We start from the raw sequence: 17,223 nt of genomic DNA, 5'->3' as shown, positions 1-17,223 counted from the left end.
GCAGGGGGCTTGAGGGCGCCAGGCCCAGCCCACTTCCGCTTTGGGGACCAGCAACAGTTGCCAGGGCAACCCTGGGTATGGCTGGGGGCTTGAGGGCGCCTGGCTCCGCCCACTTCCGCTTTGGTGGCCAGCAACAGTTTCCAGGGCAAGCTTGGGCAACTCTCGGCATGGCAGGGGTCTTTAGGGCGCCTTGCCCGCCCACTTCCGCTTTGGGGGTCAGCAACAGCTGCCAGGGCAACCCTGGGCATGGCAGGGGGCTGGAGGGAGCCAGGCCTCGCCCACTTCTGCTTTGGGCCCCAGCAACAGTTGCCAGGGCAAGCCTGGGCATGGCAGGGAGCTAAAGGGCGCCAGGCCCCTCCCACTTCCGCTTTGGGGCCCAGCAACAGTTGCCAGGGCAACATTGGGCATTACAGGGGGCTTGAGGGCACCAGGCCCCGCCCACTTCCGCTTTGGGGGCCAGCAACAGCTGCCAGGGCAAGCTTGGGCATAACAGGGGGCTGGAGGGCGCCAGTCCCCGCCCACTTCCGCTTTGGGGCCCAGCAACAGTTGACAGGGCAAGCCTGGGCATTACAGGGGGCTTGAGGGCGCCAGGGCCCAGCCCACTTCCGCTTTGATGGCCAGCAACAGTTGCCAGGGCAAGCCTGAGCATTGCAGGGGGCTTCCGGGCGCCAGGCCCCGCCCACTTCCGCTTTGGGGCCAGCAACAGTTGCCAGGGCAAGCCTGGGCATTGCAGGGGGCTTGAGGGCGCCAGGCCCCGCCCACTTCCGCTTTGGGGGCCAGCAACAGTTGCCAGGGCAAGCCTGGGCATGGCAGGGGGCTGGAGGGCGCCAGGCCCCGCCCACTTCCGCTTTGGGCCCAGCAACAGTTGCCAGGGCAACCTTGGGCATGGCAGGGGGCTGGAGGGCGCCAGGCCCCGTCCACTTCCACTTTGGGGCCCAGCAACAGTTGCCAGGGCAAGCCTGGGCATGGCAGGGGGCTTGAGGGCACCAGGCCCCGCCCACTTCTGCTTTGGGGGCCAGCAACAGGTGCCAGGGCAATCCTGGGCATGGCAGGGGGCTTGAGGGTGCCAGACCCCGCCCACTTCCGCTTTGGGGGCAAGAAAAAGCTACCAGGGCAACCCTGGGCATGGCAGGGTTCTTGAGGGCGCCAGGCCCCGCCCACTTCCGCTTTGGGGCCAGCAACAGGTGCCAGGGCAAGCCTGGGCATGGCAGGAGGCTGGAGGGAGCCAGGCCCCGCCCACTTCCACTTTGGGGGCCCAGCAATAGTTGCCAGGGCAAGCCTGGGCATGGCAGGGGGCTGCCGCCCAATTCCGATTTGGGGCCCAGCAACAGTTGCCAGGGCAAGCCTGGGCATGGCAGGGGGCTGGAGGGCGCCAGGCCCCGCCCACTTCCACTTTGGGGGCCAGCAACAGTTGCTAGGGCAACCCTGGGCATGGCAGGGGGCTTGAGGGCGCCAGGCTTCGCCCACTTCTGCTTTGGGGCCCAGCAACAGTTGCCAGGACAAGCCTGGGCATGGCTAAGGGCTTGAGGGCGCCTGGCCCCGCCCACTTCCGCTTTGGGGGCCAGCAACAGTTGCTAGGGCAAGCCTGGGCATTGCAGGGGGCTGGAGGGCGCCAGGCCCCGCCCACTTCCGCTTTGGGGGCAAGCAACAGTTGCCAGGGCAAGCATGGGCATGGCAGGGGGCTGGATGGCTCCAGGCCCCGCCCACTTCCGCTTTGGGGACCAGCAACAGTTACCAGGGCAAGCCTGGGCAAGGCAGGGGGCTTGAGGGAGCCAGGCCCTGCTCACTTCCGCTTTGGGGCACAGCAACAGCTGCTAGGGCAAGCTTGGGCATGGCAGGGGGCTTGAGGGCTCCAGGCTTCGCCCACTTCCGCTTTGGGGCCCAGCAACAGCTGCCAGGGCAACCTTGGGCATAGCTGGGGGCTTGAGGGCGCCAGGCCCCGCTTACTTCCGCTTTGGGGCCCAGCAACAGTTGCCAGGGCAAGCCTGTGCAAACCTTGGCATGGCAGGGGGCTTGAGGGCGCCTGGCCCCGCCCACTTCCGCTTTGGGGGCCAGCAACAGTTGCCAGGGCAAGCCTGGGCATGGCAGGGGGCTGGAGGGCGCCAGGCCCCGCCCACTTCCGCTTTGGGGCCCAGCAACAGTTACCAGGGCAACATTGGGCATTACAGGGGGCTTGAGGGCGCCAGGCCCCGCCCACTTCCGCTTTGAGGGGCCAAGAACAGCTGCCAGGGCAAGCCTGGGCATGGCAGGGGGCTGGAGGGTGCCAATCCCCGCCCACTTCCGCTTTGGGGCCCAGCAACAGTTGACAGGGCAAGCCTGGGCATTACAGGGGGCTTGAGGGCGCCATGCCCCGCCCACTTCCGCTTTGGGGCCTGCAACAGTTGCCAGGGCAACCCTGGGCATAGCAGGTGGCTTGAGGGCGCCAGGCCCCACCCACTTCTGCTTTGGGGCCCAGCAACAGTTGCCAGGGCAAGCCTGGGCATGGCTAAGGGCTTGAGGGCACCTGGCCCCGCCCACTTCCGCTTTGGGGGCCAGCAACAGTTGCCAGGGCAAGCCTGGGCATGGCAGGGGGCTGGAGGGCGCCAGGCCCCACCCACTTCCGCTTTGGGGGCAAGCAACAGTTGCCAGGGCAAGCATGGGCATGGCAGGGGGCTGGATGGCTCCAGGCCCAACCCACTTCCGCTTTGGGGCCCAGCAACAGTTGCCAGGGCAAGCCTGGGCAAGGCAGGGGGCTGGAGGGCGCCAGGCCCCGCCCACTTCCGCTTTGGGGACCAGCAACAGTTACCAGGGCAAGCCTGGGCAAGGCAGGGGGCTTGAGGGAGCCAGGCCCCGCTCACTTCCGCTTTGGGGCACAGCAACAGCTGCTAGGGCAAGCTTGGGCATAGCAGGGGGCTGGAGGGCTCCAGGCTTCGCCCACTTCCGCTTTGGGGCCCAGCAACAGCTGCCAGGGCAAGCCTGGGCAACCCTCGGCAAGGCAGGGGGCTTGAGGGCGCCTGGCCACGCCCACTTCCGCTTTGGGGGCCAGCAACAGTTGCCAGGGCAAGCCTGGGCATGGCAGGGGGCTTGAGGGCGCCAGGACCCGCCCACTTCCGCTTTGGGGGCAAGCAACAGTTGCCATAGCAATCATGGGCATGGCAGGGGGCTTAAGGGCGCCAGGCCCCGCCCACTTCCGCTTTGGGGCCCAGCAACAGCTGACAGGGCAAGCCTGGGTATGGCAGGGTGCTGGAGGGCGCCAGGCCCCGCCCACTTCCGCTTTGGGGGCCAAGAACAGCTGCCAGGGCATGCCTGGGCATGGCAGGGGGCTAGAGGGTGCCAGTCCCCGCCCACTTCCGCTTTGGGGCCCAGCAACAGTTGACAGGGCAAGCCTGGGCATTACAGGGGGCTTGAGGGCGCCAGGCCCCGCCCACTTCCGCTTTGGGGCCTGCAACAGTTGCCAGGGCAACCCTGGGCATAGCAGGTGGCTTGAGGGCGCCAGGCCCCGCCCACTTCCGCTTTGGGGGCCAGCAACAGTTGCCAGGGCAAGCCTGGGCAACCCTCGGCAAGGCAGGGGGCTTGAGGGCGCCTGGCCACGCCCACTTCCGCTTTGGGGGCCAGCAACAGTTGCCAGGGCAAGCCTGGGCATGGCAGGGGGCTTGAGGGCGCCAGGACCCGCCCACTTCCGCTTTGGGGGCAAGCAACAGTTGCCATAGCAATCATGGGCATGGCAGGGGGCTTAAGGGCGCCAGGCCCCGCCCACTTCCGCTTTGGGGCCCAGCAACAGCTGACAGGGCAAGCCTGGGTATGGCAGGGTGCTGGAGGGCGCCAGGCCCCGCCCACTTCCGCTTTGGGGCCCAGCAACAGTTGCCAGGGCAAGCCTAGGCATGACAGGGGGCTGGTGGGTGCCAGTCCCCGCCCACTTCCGCTTTGGGGCCCAGCAACAGATGCCAGGGCAAGCCTGGGTATGGCAGGGTGCTGGAGGGCGCCAGGCCCCGCCCACTTCCGCTTTGGGGCCCAGCAACAGCTGACAGGGCAAGCCTGGGTATGGCAGGGTGCTGGAGGGCGCCAGGCCCCGCCCACTTCCGCTTTGGGGCCCATCAACAGTTGCAAGGGCAAGCCTAGGCATGACAGGGGGCTGGTGGGTGCCAGTCCCCGCCCACTTCCGCTTTGGGGCCCAGCAACAGCTGCCAGGGCAAGCTTGGGCATGGCAGGGGGCTGGAGGGCTCCAGGCCCCGCCCACTTCCGCTTTGGGGCCCAGCAACAGCTGCCAGGGTACCCCTGGGCATGGCTGGGGGCTTGAGGGCGCCAGGCCCCGCCCACTTCCGCTTTTGGGACCAGCAACAGTTACCAGGGCAAGCCTGGGCAAGACAGGGGGCTTGAGGGAGCCATGCCCCGCCCACTTCCGCTTTGGGGCACAGCAACAGCTGCCAGGGCAAGCTTGGGCATGGCAGGGGGCTGGGGGGCTCCAGGCCCCGCCCACTTCCGCTTTGGGGCCCAGCAACAGCTGCAAGGGCAAGCTTGGGCACGGCAGGGGGCTGGATGGCTCCAGGCCCAACCCACTTCCGCTTTGGGGCCCAGCAACAGTTGCCAGGGCAAGCCTGGGCAAGGCAGGGGGCTGGAGGGCGCCAGGCCCCGCCCACTTTCGCTTTGGGGACCAGCAACAGTTACCAGGGCAAGCCTGGGCAAGGCAGGGGGCTTGAGGGAGCCAGGCCCCGCTCACTTCCGCTTTGGGGCACAGCAACAGCTGCCAGGGCAAGCTTGGGCATTGCAGGGGGCTGAAGGGCTCCAGGCCCCGCCCAATTCCGCTTTGGGGCCCAGCAACAGCTGCTAGGGCAAGCTTGGGCATGGCAGGGGGCTGGAGGGCTCCAGGCTTCGCCCACTTCCGCTTCTGGGCCCAGCAACAGCTGCCAGGGCAACCCTGGGCATGGCTGGGGGCTTCAGGGCGCCAGGCCCCGCCCACTTCCGCTTTGGGGCCCAGCAACAGTTGCCAGGGCAAGCCTGTGCAAACCTGGGCATGGCAGGGGGCTTGAGGGCGCCTGGCCCCGCCCACTTCCGCTTTGGGGGCCAGCAACACTTGCCAGGGCAAGCCTAGGCATGACAGGGGGCTTGAGGGCGCCAGGCCCCGCCCACTTCCGCTTTGGGGCCCAGCAACACCTGCCAGGGCAAGCCTGGGCATGGCAGGGGGCTGGAGGGCGCCAGGCCCACCCATTTCCGCTTTGGGGCCCAGCAACAGTTACCAGGGCAACATTGGGCATTACAGGGGCTTGAGGGAGCCAGGCCCCGCCCACTTCCGCTTTGGGGGCCAGCAACAGCTGCCAGGGCAAGCCTGGGCATGGCAGGGGGCTGGAGGGCGCCAGTCTCCGCCCACTTCCGCTTTGGGGCCCAGCAACAGTTGACAGGGTAAGCCTGGGCATTACAGGGGGCTTGAGGGCGCCAGGCCCCGCCCACTTCCGTTTTGGGGGCCTGCAACAGTTGCCAGGGCAACCCTGGGCATAGCCGGGGGCTTGAGGGCGCCAGGCCCTGCCCACTTCCGCTTTGGGGCCCAGCAACAGTTGCCAGGGCAAGCCTGGGCATGGCTAAGGGCTTGAGGGCGCCTGGCCCCGCCCACTTCCGCTTTGGGGGCCAGCAACAGTTGCCAGGGCAAGCCTGGGCAACCCTCGGCAAGGCAGGGGGCTTGAGGGCGCCTGGCCACGCCCACTTCCGCTTTGGGGGCCAGCAACAGTTGCCAGGGCAAGCCTGGGCATGGCAGGGGGCTTGAGGGCGCCAGGCCCGGCCCACTTCCGATTTGGGGGCAAGCAACAGTTGCCATGGCAATCATGGGCATGGCAGGGGGCTTAAGGGCGCCAGGCCCCGCCCACTTCCGCTTTGGGGCCCAGCAACAGCTGACAGGGCAAGCCTGGGCATGGCAGGGGGCTGGAGGTCGCCAGGCCCCGCCCACTTCCGCTTTGGGGCCCAGCAACAGTTGCCAGGGCAAGCCTGGGTATGGCAGGGTGCTGGAGGGCGCCAGGCCCACCCATTTCCGCTTTGGGGCCCAGCAACAGTTACCAGGGCAACATTGGGCATGGCTGGGGGCTTGAGGACGCCAGGCCCCGCCCACTTCAACTTTGGGGCCCAGCAACAGTTGCCAGGGCAAGCCTGGGCATGGCAGGGGGCTGGAGGGTGCCAGGCCCCACCCACTTCCGCTTTGGGGCCCAGCAATAGTTGACAGGGCAAGCCTGGGCAAGGCAGGGGGCTTGAGGGCGCCAGACCCCGCCCAATTCCGCTTTGGGGCCAGCAACAGTTGCCAGGGCAATCCTGCTTGAGGGCGCCTGGCCCCGCCCACTTCCGCTTTGGGGGCCAGCAACAGTTGCCAGGGCAACCATGGGCATGGCAGGGGGCTTGAGGGCGCCAGGCCCCACCCACTTCCGCTTTGGTTCCCAGCAACAGCTGCCAGGGCAAGCCTGGGCATGGCAGGGGGCTGGAGGGCGCCAGGCCCCGCCCACTTCCGCTTTGGTTCCAGCAACAGTTGCCAGGGCAATCCTGCTTGAGGGCGCCTGGCCCCGCCCACTTCCGCTTTGGGGGCCAGCAACAGTTGCCAGGGCAATCCTGCTTGAGGGCGCCTGGCCCCGCCCACTTCCGCTTTGGGGGCCAGCAACAGTTGCCAGGGCAACCCTGGGCATGGCAGTGGGCTTGAGGGCGCCAGGCCCCACCCACTTCCGCTTTGGTTCCCAGCAACAGCTGCCAGGGCAAGCCTGGGCATGGCAGGGGGCTGGAGGGCGCCAGGCCCCGCCCACTTCCGCTTTGGTTCCAGCAACAGTTGCCAGGGCAATCCTGCTTGAGGGCGCCTGGCCCCGCCCACTTCCGCTTTGGGGGCCAGCAACAGTTGCCAGGGCAACCCTGGGCATGGCAGTGGGCTTGAGGGCGCCAGGCCCCACCCACTTCTGCTTTGGGGCCCAGCAACAGCTGCCAGGGCAAGCCTCGGCATGGCAGGGGACTGGAGGGCACCAGGCCCCACCCACTTCCGCTTTGGGGCCCAGCAACAGTTGCCAGGGCAAGCCTGGGCATGGCTGGGGGCTTGAGGGCGCCTGGCCCCGCCCACTTCCGCTTTGGGGGCCATCAACAGTTGCCAGGGCAAGCCTGGGCATGGCAGGGGGCTTGAGGGCACCAGGCCCCACCCACTTCCGCTTTAGGGGCCAGCAACAGTTGCCAGGGCAACCCTGGGCATGGCAGGGGGCTTGAGGGCGCCAGGCTTCGCCCACTTCCGCTTTGGGGCCCAGCAACAGTTGCCAGGACAAGCCTGGGCATGGCTAAGGGCTTGAGGGCGCCTGGTCCCGCCCACTTCCGCTTTGGGGCCAGCAACAGTTGCCAGGGAAATCCTGCTTGAGGGCGCCTGGCCCCGCCCACTTCCGCTTTGGGGGCCAGCAACAGTTGCCAGGGCAACCATGGGCATAGCAGGGGGCTTGAGGGCGCCAGGCCCCACCCACTTCCGCTTTGGTTCCCAGCAACAGCTGCCAGGGCAAGCCTGGGCATGGCAGGGGGCTGGAGGGCGCCAGGCCCCGCCCACTTCCGCTTTGGGGCCAGCAACAGTTGCCAGGGCAATCCTGCTTGAGGGCGCCTGGCCCCGCCCACTTCCGCTTTGGGGGCCAGCAACAGTTGCCAGGGCAAGCCTGGGCATGGCAGGGGGCTGGAGGGCGCCAGGCCCCGCCCACTTCTGCTTTGGGGTCCATCAACAGTTGCCAGGGCAACCCTGGGCATGGCAGGGGGCTTGAGGGCGCCAGGCCCCGCCCACTTCCGCTTTGGGGCCCAGCAACAGTTGCCAGGGCAAGCCTGGGCATGGCTGGGGGCTTGAGGGCGCCTGGCCCCGCCCACTTCCGCTTTGGGGGCCAGCAACAGTTGCCAGGGCAAGCCTGGGCAACCCTCGGCATGGCAGGGGTTTTTAGGGCGCCTGGCCCAGCCCACTTCCGCTTTGGGGGCCAGCAACAGTTGCCAGGGCAAGCCTGGGCATGGCAGGGGGCTTGAGGGCACCAGGCCCCACCCACTTCCGCTTTGGGGGCCAGCAACAGTTGCCAGGGCAACCCTGGGCATTGCAGGGGGATTGAAGGCACCAGGCCCCGCCCACTTCCGCTTTGGGGGCCGGCAACCCTGGTCATGGCTGGGGGCTTGAGGGCACCAGGCCCCGCCCACTTCCGCTTTGGGGCCCAGCAACAGTTGTCAGGGCAAGCCTGGGCATGGCAGGGGGCTGGAGGGCTCCAGGCCCCACCCACTTCCGATTTGGGGCCCAGCAACAGCAAGCCTGGGCATGGCAGGGGGCTTGAGGGCGCCAGGCCCCGCCCACTTCCGCTTTGGGGCCAGCAACAGTTGCCAGGGCAATCCTGCTTGAGGGCACCTGGCCCCGCCCACTTCCGCTTTGGGGGCCAGCAACAGTTGCCAGGGCAACCCAGGGCATGGCAGGGGGCTTGAGGGCGCCAGGCCCCACCCACTTCCGCTTTGGGGCCCAGCAACAGCTGCCAGGGCAAGCCTGGGCATGGCAGGGGGCTGGAGGGCGCCAGGCCCCGCCCACTTCTGCTTTGGGGCATAGCAACAGCTGCCAGGGCAAGCTAGGGCATGGCAGGGGGCTGGAGGGCGCCAGGCCCCGCCCACTTCCACTTTGGGGCCCAGCAACAGCTGCCAGGGCAAGCCTGGGCATGGCAGGGGGCTGGAGGGCGCCAGGCCCCGCCCACTTCCACTTTGGGGCCAAGCAACAGCTGCCAGGGCAACCCTGGGCATGGCAGGGGGCTTGAGGGCACCAGGCCACGCCCACTTCCGCTTTGGGGCCCAGCAACAGCTGCCAGGGCAAGCCTGAGCATGGCAGGGGGCTGGAGGGCGCCATGCCCCACCCACTTCCGCTTTGGGGCCCAGCAACAGTTGCCAGGGCAAGCCTGGGCATGGCAGGGGGCTGGAGGGCGCCTGGCCCCGCCCACTTCCGCTTTGGGGCCCAGCAACAGCTGCCAGGGCAAGCCTGGGCATGGCAGGGGGCTGGAGGGCGCCAGGCCCCGCCCACTTCCGCTTTGGGATCCAGCAACAGTTACCACGGTAAGCCTGGGCATGGCAGGGGGCTTGAGGGAGCCAGGCCCCGCCCACTTCCGCTTTGGGGCCCAGCAACAGCTGCCAAGGCAAGCCTGGGCATGGCAGGGGGCTGGAGGGCGCCATGCCCCGCCCACTTCCGCTTTGGGGCCCAGCAACAGTTGCCAGGGCAAGCCTGGGCATGGCAGGGGGCTGGAGGGCGCCAGGCCCCACCCACTTCCGCTTTGGGGCCCAGCAACAGTTGCCAGGGCAAGCCTGGGCATGGCAGGGGGCTTGAGGGCGCACGTAAGACTGCTTCCCCTGCACAATAACACCACAGGCTGCTCCCCCTGCACAATAACAACACAAAAGGCTGCTCTCCCTGCACAATAACTGGACACCACAGGCTGCTCCCCCTGCATAATAACAGGACTGAGGAGTCTGGACACCACAAGCTTCTCTCACAGAGAACACTGTGTAAACACTTTGGATACATGTCTTATGGTGTGTACACACTATCGATTTGGCTTGCGATGCGATCAGATTGCATCGGGATCGCATTGCACGGCAGCATGCGATCTGCATACAATTTTGACTATATAGTGCAGATCTGCACTATATAGTCTATGCAGCCAAGACTTTCTGCTTGTGATGCGGGAGCGTGCATCGGGATCGCAAAGGGTTAAAACCCATGCGATCCCGATGTGATTTTGACTATATAGTCAGAATCTCATGCACATTGTACAAGTGTGTACACACCATTAGTGAGTAAGTCTTTATATTATACCATTACTGTAAACATATATATTGTTTTATTATATGTTATTTTTTTATGAGTGCCCCAACAAAAAAAGAGAGTGCTTTTTCTCCCATCCAACCATACTTATTTTGACTCTCTGGGGTGCACCTCCACTACAGGTATTATGTGTAACAATCTACTTACTGTATAATCCATAACAGTGGATCTCTAATACTATGTTATTACATATATTGTAAGAAAAATCTACACCGATGCACTGGTCTCCCTGTTCCCCTTTTCCCTCTCACAGAACATGACATTAAACCTAACCTAGCCTCCATGGGACTGATTAGTTTTGTAAGTTTCCTGGATGATGAGAACAAGCTGCAATCAGGTGACCAGCATCTCCACAATATAGACACACATTTTCAGTGGGTAAATTTAGTAAAATGGGAGTTCTATTTAGAAACAAGATTCTTTCCCACATCTACTAAAAGATCCCACGTCTAAAACCATTATATTGAATTCCATTAATTCTTATTTGTCTCATAACTCTCCACACGACACGCCCATTATTAACCACTGGTGTGCCTTCAAAGCGGTCACAAGAGGTGCCGCCATACTGGCAGGCGCCACTCTTAAACGTCAAGCTCTCAAGCCTCAATCAGATCTAGAGACCAACCTAATTGCCCCGGAGTCTAGAAATAAAGCTAGCCCATCTAGAGCCCTGAAAAAAGAAATCTCAAGCGTACGTAGCGAGCTACAGAAACTCCTCATAGCCCTCACAGAAACAGCCTTAAACAGAATGTGTCACAAATTTTATCTCTTAGGTAATAGATCAGGTAAGATGCTTGCCCGAAAACTACGTGCCCAACAGGCTAGAAACAGGATTAAACATATTATTACTCCCACTAAAGAAAAACTTCTGAACCCCAGAGATATCGCAAACCAATTTGCACAATACTACTCTCAGCTATACAACCTATCCTCTGACTCCTCCACACTTCAACCCTCCAGCGAAACAATATCCTTTCTAGACTCAATATAGATTCCCTCTCTCACCCCAGATCAACTAGTCTCACTTAATGCCCAATGGTCCCCTATGGAGGTCCAGTCAGCCATCAAATATCTTCCTCGTAATAAGGCCCCGGGCCCTGATGGGTTCATTACTGATTTTTATATTACATTCCGAGACCTCTTAACTCCATATCTGATAGACTTTTTCAAAGAATTATCTTCCCTCGGCACTACCCCTTCATAGCTATTAGAAGCACGTATTGTAACCATACCTAAACCTGGGAAAGATCCTGACTTTTGCCAAAATTACCATCCCATAGTGCAATTGAATTGTGATATTAAACTATTTGCCAAAATGATGGCAGTACGCATCAATCAATTCCTCCCATTGCTGATACACCCAGATCAGACGGGATTTGTGCCGGGAAGACAGGCCTCGGATAACACGCAGAGAGTCTTCAATTTGATTGACTCTCTCTCCAGAGATCAGGACCTTCGTCTCCTGTCCCTCGATGCGGAGAAGGCATTTGACAGGCTGAACTGGCACTATATACGAGAGGTACTCTCATGCTTCGGTTTCAAAGACCGTATTCTCACATCTGTCATGGCACTATATACCTCCCCTATGGCCCGGGTGTTCAGCAACGTTTTTTTATCCAATTCATTCGCTATCACGAGCGGCACCAGGCAGGGTTGCCCTCTCTCACCCCTGATCTTTGTCCTCTCAATCGAACCCATTGCTATTACTATACACAAAGACACTAACTTCCCAGGTTTGAAAATAGGCCCTCACCAGCATAATCTAAGTCTCTTAGCATAAGCTAAGTAGTGGGTTGGCCCTCCACCACAATCCACAGACCCAATCCAGAGCGTGTCCAGTGATGCGATATAAGACATGAAACTTATCAGTGGGAAAATTAGCAATCTAAGAAGCAAAATAAAGATTGCATTGATTTAAAAAGCCCTTACATAAATTTGGAGAACTGTCAAATTTATTTGGGGTTATAAATGTAGTTTAGCCGTCAGTTAGGGCCTAGGCAATACTGGATCCTGACGAGGAGCGAGAGAAGTCTTAGATATAGTAGCTTGCCAGAGAAACACAAAAACCATTGCAGGAAAGTCACTTCTAGAGTACAGCAAGAAAGATAAGCACGAAGAAGTACACTTTATTACACAATAATGAGTAAGTAAACAAGGTGAAAATATCAGAAAACATTATTACAAATTATAAGAGGTTCTCCCAGAGAAACAGATTAATTTGCAAAATTAAACATTTGAGAAAGGGAAGGAAATCCGCCCAGCTTTTTTTCTCTGTCTGAAGTGCCAGGCATGCAAAACCACAGGATCCAGGGGTATTACAACTAGGGAAGAATTGATATCCAGCATAAGTTGCCTGCAAAAATGACATTTCAGCATGGTTGAATCATATAAAAACTGTGCTAGAATTTTAAGCACCTAGGTTAGTGATAACCCACAGTGTGGATAATATCGGTGTCACAAGTAGCTATATCATTTTATTAACTGGGTTATTGGCAACATCATAATTACAATTAGAGTGGATTAGGACGGATTCGGTATGAAATACCGACAGTCAAATTCCCGACGTTCAGAATACCGACAACCATTGACCGATGGTCAAAATACCGACATTTAAAATACCGACAAGGTCAAAATACCGACATATCACTGACCATCAAATTATTTCTCTAGCGCACGCAGAACTAAGACACTCTCTGGTGTCTTAGATCTGTGGCACCCCTGTACATCTGCTGACTTCAGCTGCCCGACCCCCTGCCCCCACATCACCGGTGCGTTTTCATGGGAACACTCATGAAATGCTGAGCATTCCCATGGGCGCAACTGCAGTGTGCCCCCCCGCCTGCACTGCTAGGTGCGAATGGGCTGGCAAATAATCAATTCACCATGCCCGCTCACACAAAGAGGCTGCACATGCGCATAAATGCTTATGCGCAGTTGCGAAACCTCACTCCCCTGTGCGAACGCGCAGGGGTGCGAGCAAATCAGAATGAGGGCCAACATGCACAGATACCCCTTCTCCCCCATAACGCAGCTTCATACATCTGCCCAATGTTCTCTGTCCTGGACTTCCCCCTTGCTGTATGATTGGCATCACCTGTGGTCAAACACCCTTCTCATCAGTTAACCAGTTTAACACAGGTGACGGCATGCATACACTATGAGGGAGGTCCAGGAGCAGACATTGGAGGTTATTCTGATCGGTGCGGCCAAACGTGCGTACGTTCACTATTAACGTACGCTAGCCGTACGCGGCCGTTGGGGTTAAGTCCACCCACAAATCAGCCGCTTACGTACGGGCAGAAATAACGTAGAGGGGGAGTGGCGTACAAATGAGCGTACGGCAACGTACGCGGACGGCCCAGCCCTTGCACTCCGACAACAGGCGTACAACTGAGCGTACGGCGCCGTTTACGGACGTCTTTCGTCCGTCTTCCCACCGACTTCTTGCGGAGATCTGAGCGTACGCCAGCTTGCACGGACGGGTCCCTATTGTTTTCAATGGAAAACACAGCTTATGTCACCGCTCGTGAGATTGAGCGTACGTCCGTGTACGCTGCCATACCCTTCACATATATGGACCTGCAAATCTTGCCTTTCAACTACAAATCTGACAATTGATTAATTAATCTATTTGTTATTCAATTATTGTTTTCTATTAACTCAATTGTCTACCTTAATAAAGACCTAATAAAACCACATTTGAACCCTCATTACATGTATATTTGTTATGTTCTAATGTGGCATTTTAATCACTATCTATGTGTCCCCATATTGCTGTTACTTTTACATCAAGTTATGTTGGTGTTTCTGTATATGTACTAAATTATGTCCATAATTACTTTGTCCACAATGTGTAACATGTATACCTACCCTGATGTTATGTGTGATGTTTTAATCTACCAACATTAAACATTCATGCATTTTCACTATGTGTTATTTTACTCAAAAACACACACATTCACACATCAATCATTACCCCTCACCTCAAATTACAAGTATAACTTACAGTACACATCTGTATGTACCTACCCTTACAAGCCCTCTAACATATTTATTAGTAAAAACACAGGCAATTTCGAACTGTACATAAACTTTTATTTAGGACAAAAATAATAAGGGGGGGGGGGGGATAAAAAAAAATTAAATCCGGGCCTCCAGAAGTCCAAACAGGATCTGGAGGTACAGGAGGGTCAGTACAATCTCCCGCATTAGGGCTGCCACCTCCTCCTGCTGCTGTTCAGTGTCTGTAGTGAAGGGATAAAAAAAAAAATTAATATATAACATACACAAATGTTTGTTGTATTTGTACATAATAAAAAGTTCAGAGTTATGTGTGAAGGCCACATACATTTTTAAACTACATTGAAGATGGGTCTGCTGTAAACACAGTACTAAAAAATAATATGTTAACACACACATACTGTACATAGTAAATAACATTAATTCAATTACTCCTTCATGGATGAATGTATGCTGTATCCCAATTGGTACTTTGGTTTTGGGGGACTGTCCTCTAACCTCACAATTAGGCTGTGCTATTTAAGGGTTATGACATTGTTGTGGCTTAAGCACTCCTTACTATTTTAAATTTCGGACATTGCTGTACAAATTATAGGCCTACAGCTATGTTTGTAAAGCATGCATCTGCATGGCCTCACACACTATTACCAAAACAATCTCTAAATTTACAAAATTTGCACATCATGCTGGGAACTGGAGTTACCCAACACCTGGAGCCACATAACTACCACACCACTAATGTCGGATATCTCATTGGATGTACTGTTATGTCAATTATTCAAGGGGTGATGCATGGCCACACTCAAAAAAACCACCAAGGGGACCCTTGTTCCTGGAGAAGGACAGGACACACCTCATGGTCGCCCTGCAGTGATATGTTGCAACTAATGTTGATGTTGGATACACATATGTGGTTGTTGTGATTGTTTATGTGTAGAAATGTGTAGGTCAACATTAGACACATTATTTACTTACGGCTACTTGAGCCATCCTGGTCCCCGCTGGTTGGCTGTGCGGTGGTTGGGGGGGTCAGGAGCAAGGGGGATGGGATGGGAATTTGGATAGAGGTAGTGGGTGTGAGTGGGGATTGGAGAGGTTTGGGGGTGGGTGGTGGAGAGGTGTAGGGGGGTTGGAAATGGGGTGGGGAGGGGGTGGGGGTAGGGGTGTGGGTGGGGGTGGGGGTAGGGGTGTGGGTGGGGGTGGGGGTAGGGGAGGGGGTTGGGGAGGGGGTGGGGGTGGGGGTTGGGGAGGGGGTGGGGGTGGGGGTTGGGGAGGGGGTGGGGGAAGGGGATGGGGAAATTGTGTGGGCCCCAGCTTGAGCCATTGTCTCGGCCTCCTCTTCCTCCTCCTCCTCTTCCTCCTCCTCTTCTTCCTCCTCCTTCCTCCTCCTCTTCTTCCTCCTCCTCTTCCTCCTTCTCTTCTTCCTCCTCCTCTTCTTCCTCCTCCTCCTCTTCCTCCTCCTCGTCTGGCTGCTCCAGGGCTGCCTGCTCGTGGGCTGCCTGGTCCCGGGCTGCCTGCTCCCGGGCTTCCATGCGTGCCCTTGCCCGTGCTGAAATGTTCATGTTGATGGCATAGAAATCGAAGATTGGGTTTCATAAAAAAGGGGGAAATAATAATTCACATTAGTCATGCTCATAACCTTCCAAATTATCATTGCTGTTATATTTCAGACATTTATCATGCAAACTAATTGATATGCTACACCCAAAAACTGAGCAAATACTTAAACCCCCCCTATACACCCCATATCCCCCCATATACCCCCCTATACACCCCATATACACCCATATACCCCCCCTATATACACCCATATACCCCCCCTATACACCCCATATCCCCCCCATATACCCCCCCTATACACCCCATATACACCCATATACCCCCCCTATATACACCCATATACCCCCCCTATACACCCATATACACCCACATACTCAGGAACATATTTATAAAAAGTACAGAAAACATTAGCTAAAAAACGCAGACATACTAGTAATCAAAACTTACATCGGGCAATATGGCGGCGAAGGGTGCAGAGCAAAACTGGCTGCCGCCGGCGCAGGTCGGACCAGCGCCGCTCAACTTGCCCCAGGCTTCTGCGGACGCCGGTCGTCGAGTATATTAGGCGGCGGGCTGCAGTATACGCCCGCCGCTTGTCCATGTTGCTGACATATGGGCCCCTGGGCCCCAGGTGACGGTCCATTACGTCAACCAGGGCCAACAGCTCCTGGGTCGTAAACGGCCTAGCCCTGGTAGTAGTCATAGTGCCAATGGCGCAGTTAATAATTGCAGGTACATATATCACTTTTGGTGCTTGCTGATTGGTGTAAAAAATTGTTTGTTTGGTATTAACTTTATTAATCCCTCTTACATTAACAAACTGGATGCGAATAGAAACTTACGCGGACCGTTCCGATATACACACACCATAACCAACAGCATGCATTCAATGTATAGAGAGGAACTGTATATACAGTGTGCGGAAAATAATACACGCAACCATTTACTTACAACTACGCTGTTTAAAGGGGGCACGATACACCGATTTCCATGGAGAGGAGTACTGTATTTACAGTGTGCGGAAAATAATACACGCAACCCTCTACTTATAACTACGCTGCTTAAAGGGCCACAATGCAACATGTTGCTGTATGACAATTTCATACACATTACATATGTAAGGAAAGCATTGTAACGTGATGTTTTGAAATGTGACTCACAAAGCATACACGAACTCCAACAGATACCAGCTGACAACACTCATCATTGGAATGACAGGTGCACACATTTCACGATGTAGCCCACAATGCTCCACAACCTGTGTATGTGCATATACAGGTGATTGATCAGGTGCGTTGAGACCTGCGTAATTTAAGCGGGAATTATCGGCGGGAAATATCGGCGTAAATGAGCAAATACATTGCGGTGAAAAATATACGCCCCCTTGTTCATGGCGGGAGATTAACATATAAATATTCAGTCAGATGCAGGCCACAATTGCTGCAAACATGTCTAGTTCAGACGATTCCGCAGCTGAGGACGCTCTCCAGAGAGCAAGAGCAGAATCCTTGCTGGAAAGGTTGAGGCAGAGGGAGCAGGAGAGGACAAGGAGGAGCCAAGACCAAGCGGGCCCCTCAGTAACAGGCCCTGTTCAACCTCCACCAGCTCCACAAGGGCCAAGCAACCAGCCAGAACAAGAGGTTGCATCTCTCCAAACAGGTGTGACCCAGCAGGTGCATGGTGAGAGAACTGGGGCCACCAGAAAACGAGCTGCAACATCTAGGGTGAGGACTGAGCAGGATACCACCACCAGAAAGAGAAACCCTGCATTTGTAGAGGCCGTAATGCGAATTCTAGTGCCCAGGGCACGCAAATGGATTGAATTGCCAACCAGGAAGCCGGGTGCCAGT

This window comes from Crinia signifera, chromosome 5, assembly GCF_055691185.1.
Source record: "Crinia signifera chromosome 5, ASM5569118v1, whole genome shotgun sequence".
NCBI classification, from domain to species: domain Eukaryota; kingdom Metazoa; phylum Chordata; class Amphibia; order Anura; family Myobatrachidae; genus Crinia; species Crinia signifera.
The sequence above is the reverse complement of the archived record's forward strand: the minus strand, read 5'-3'. Positions refer to the sequence as shown.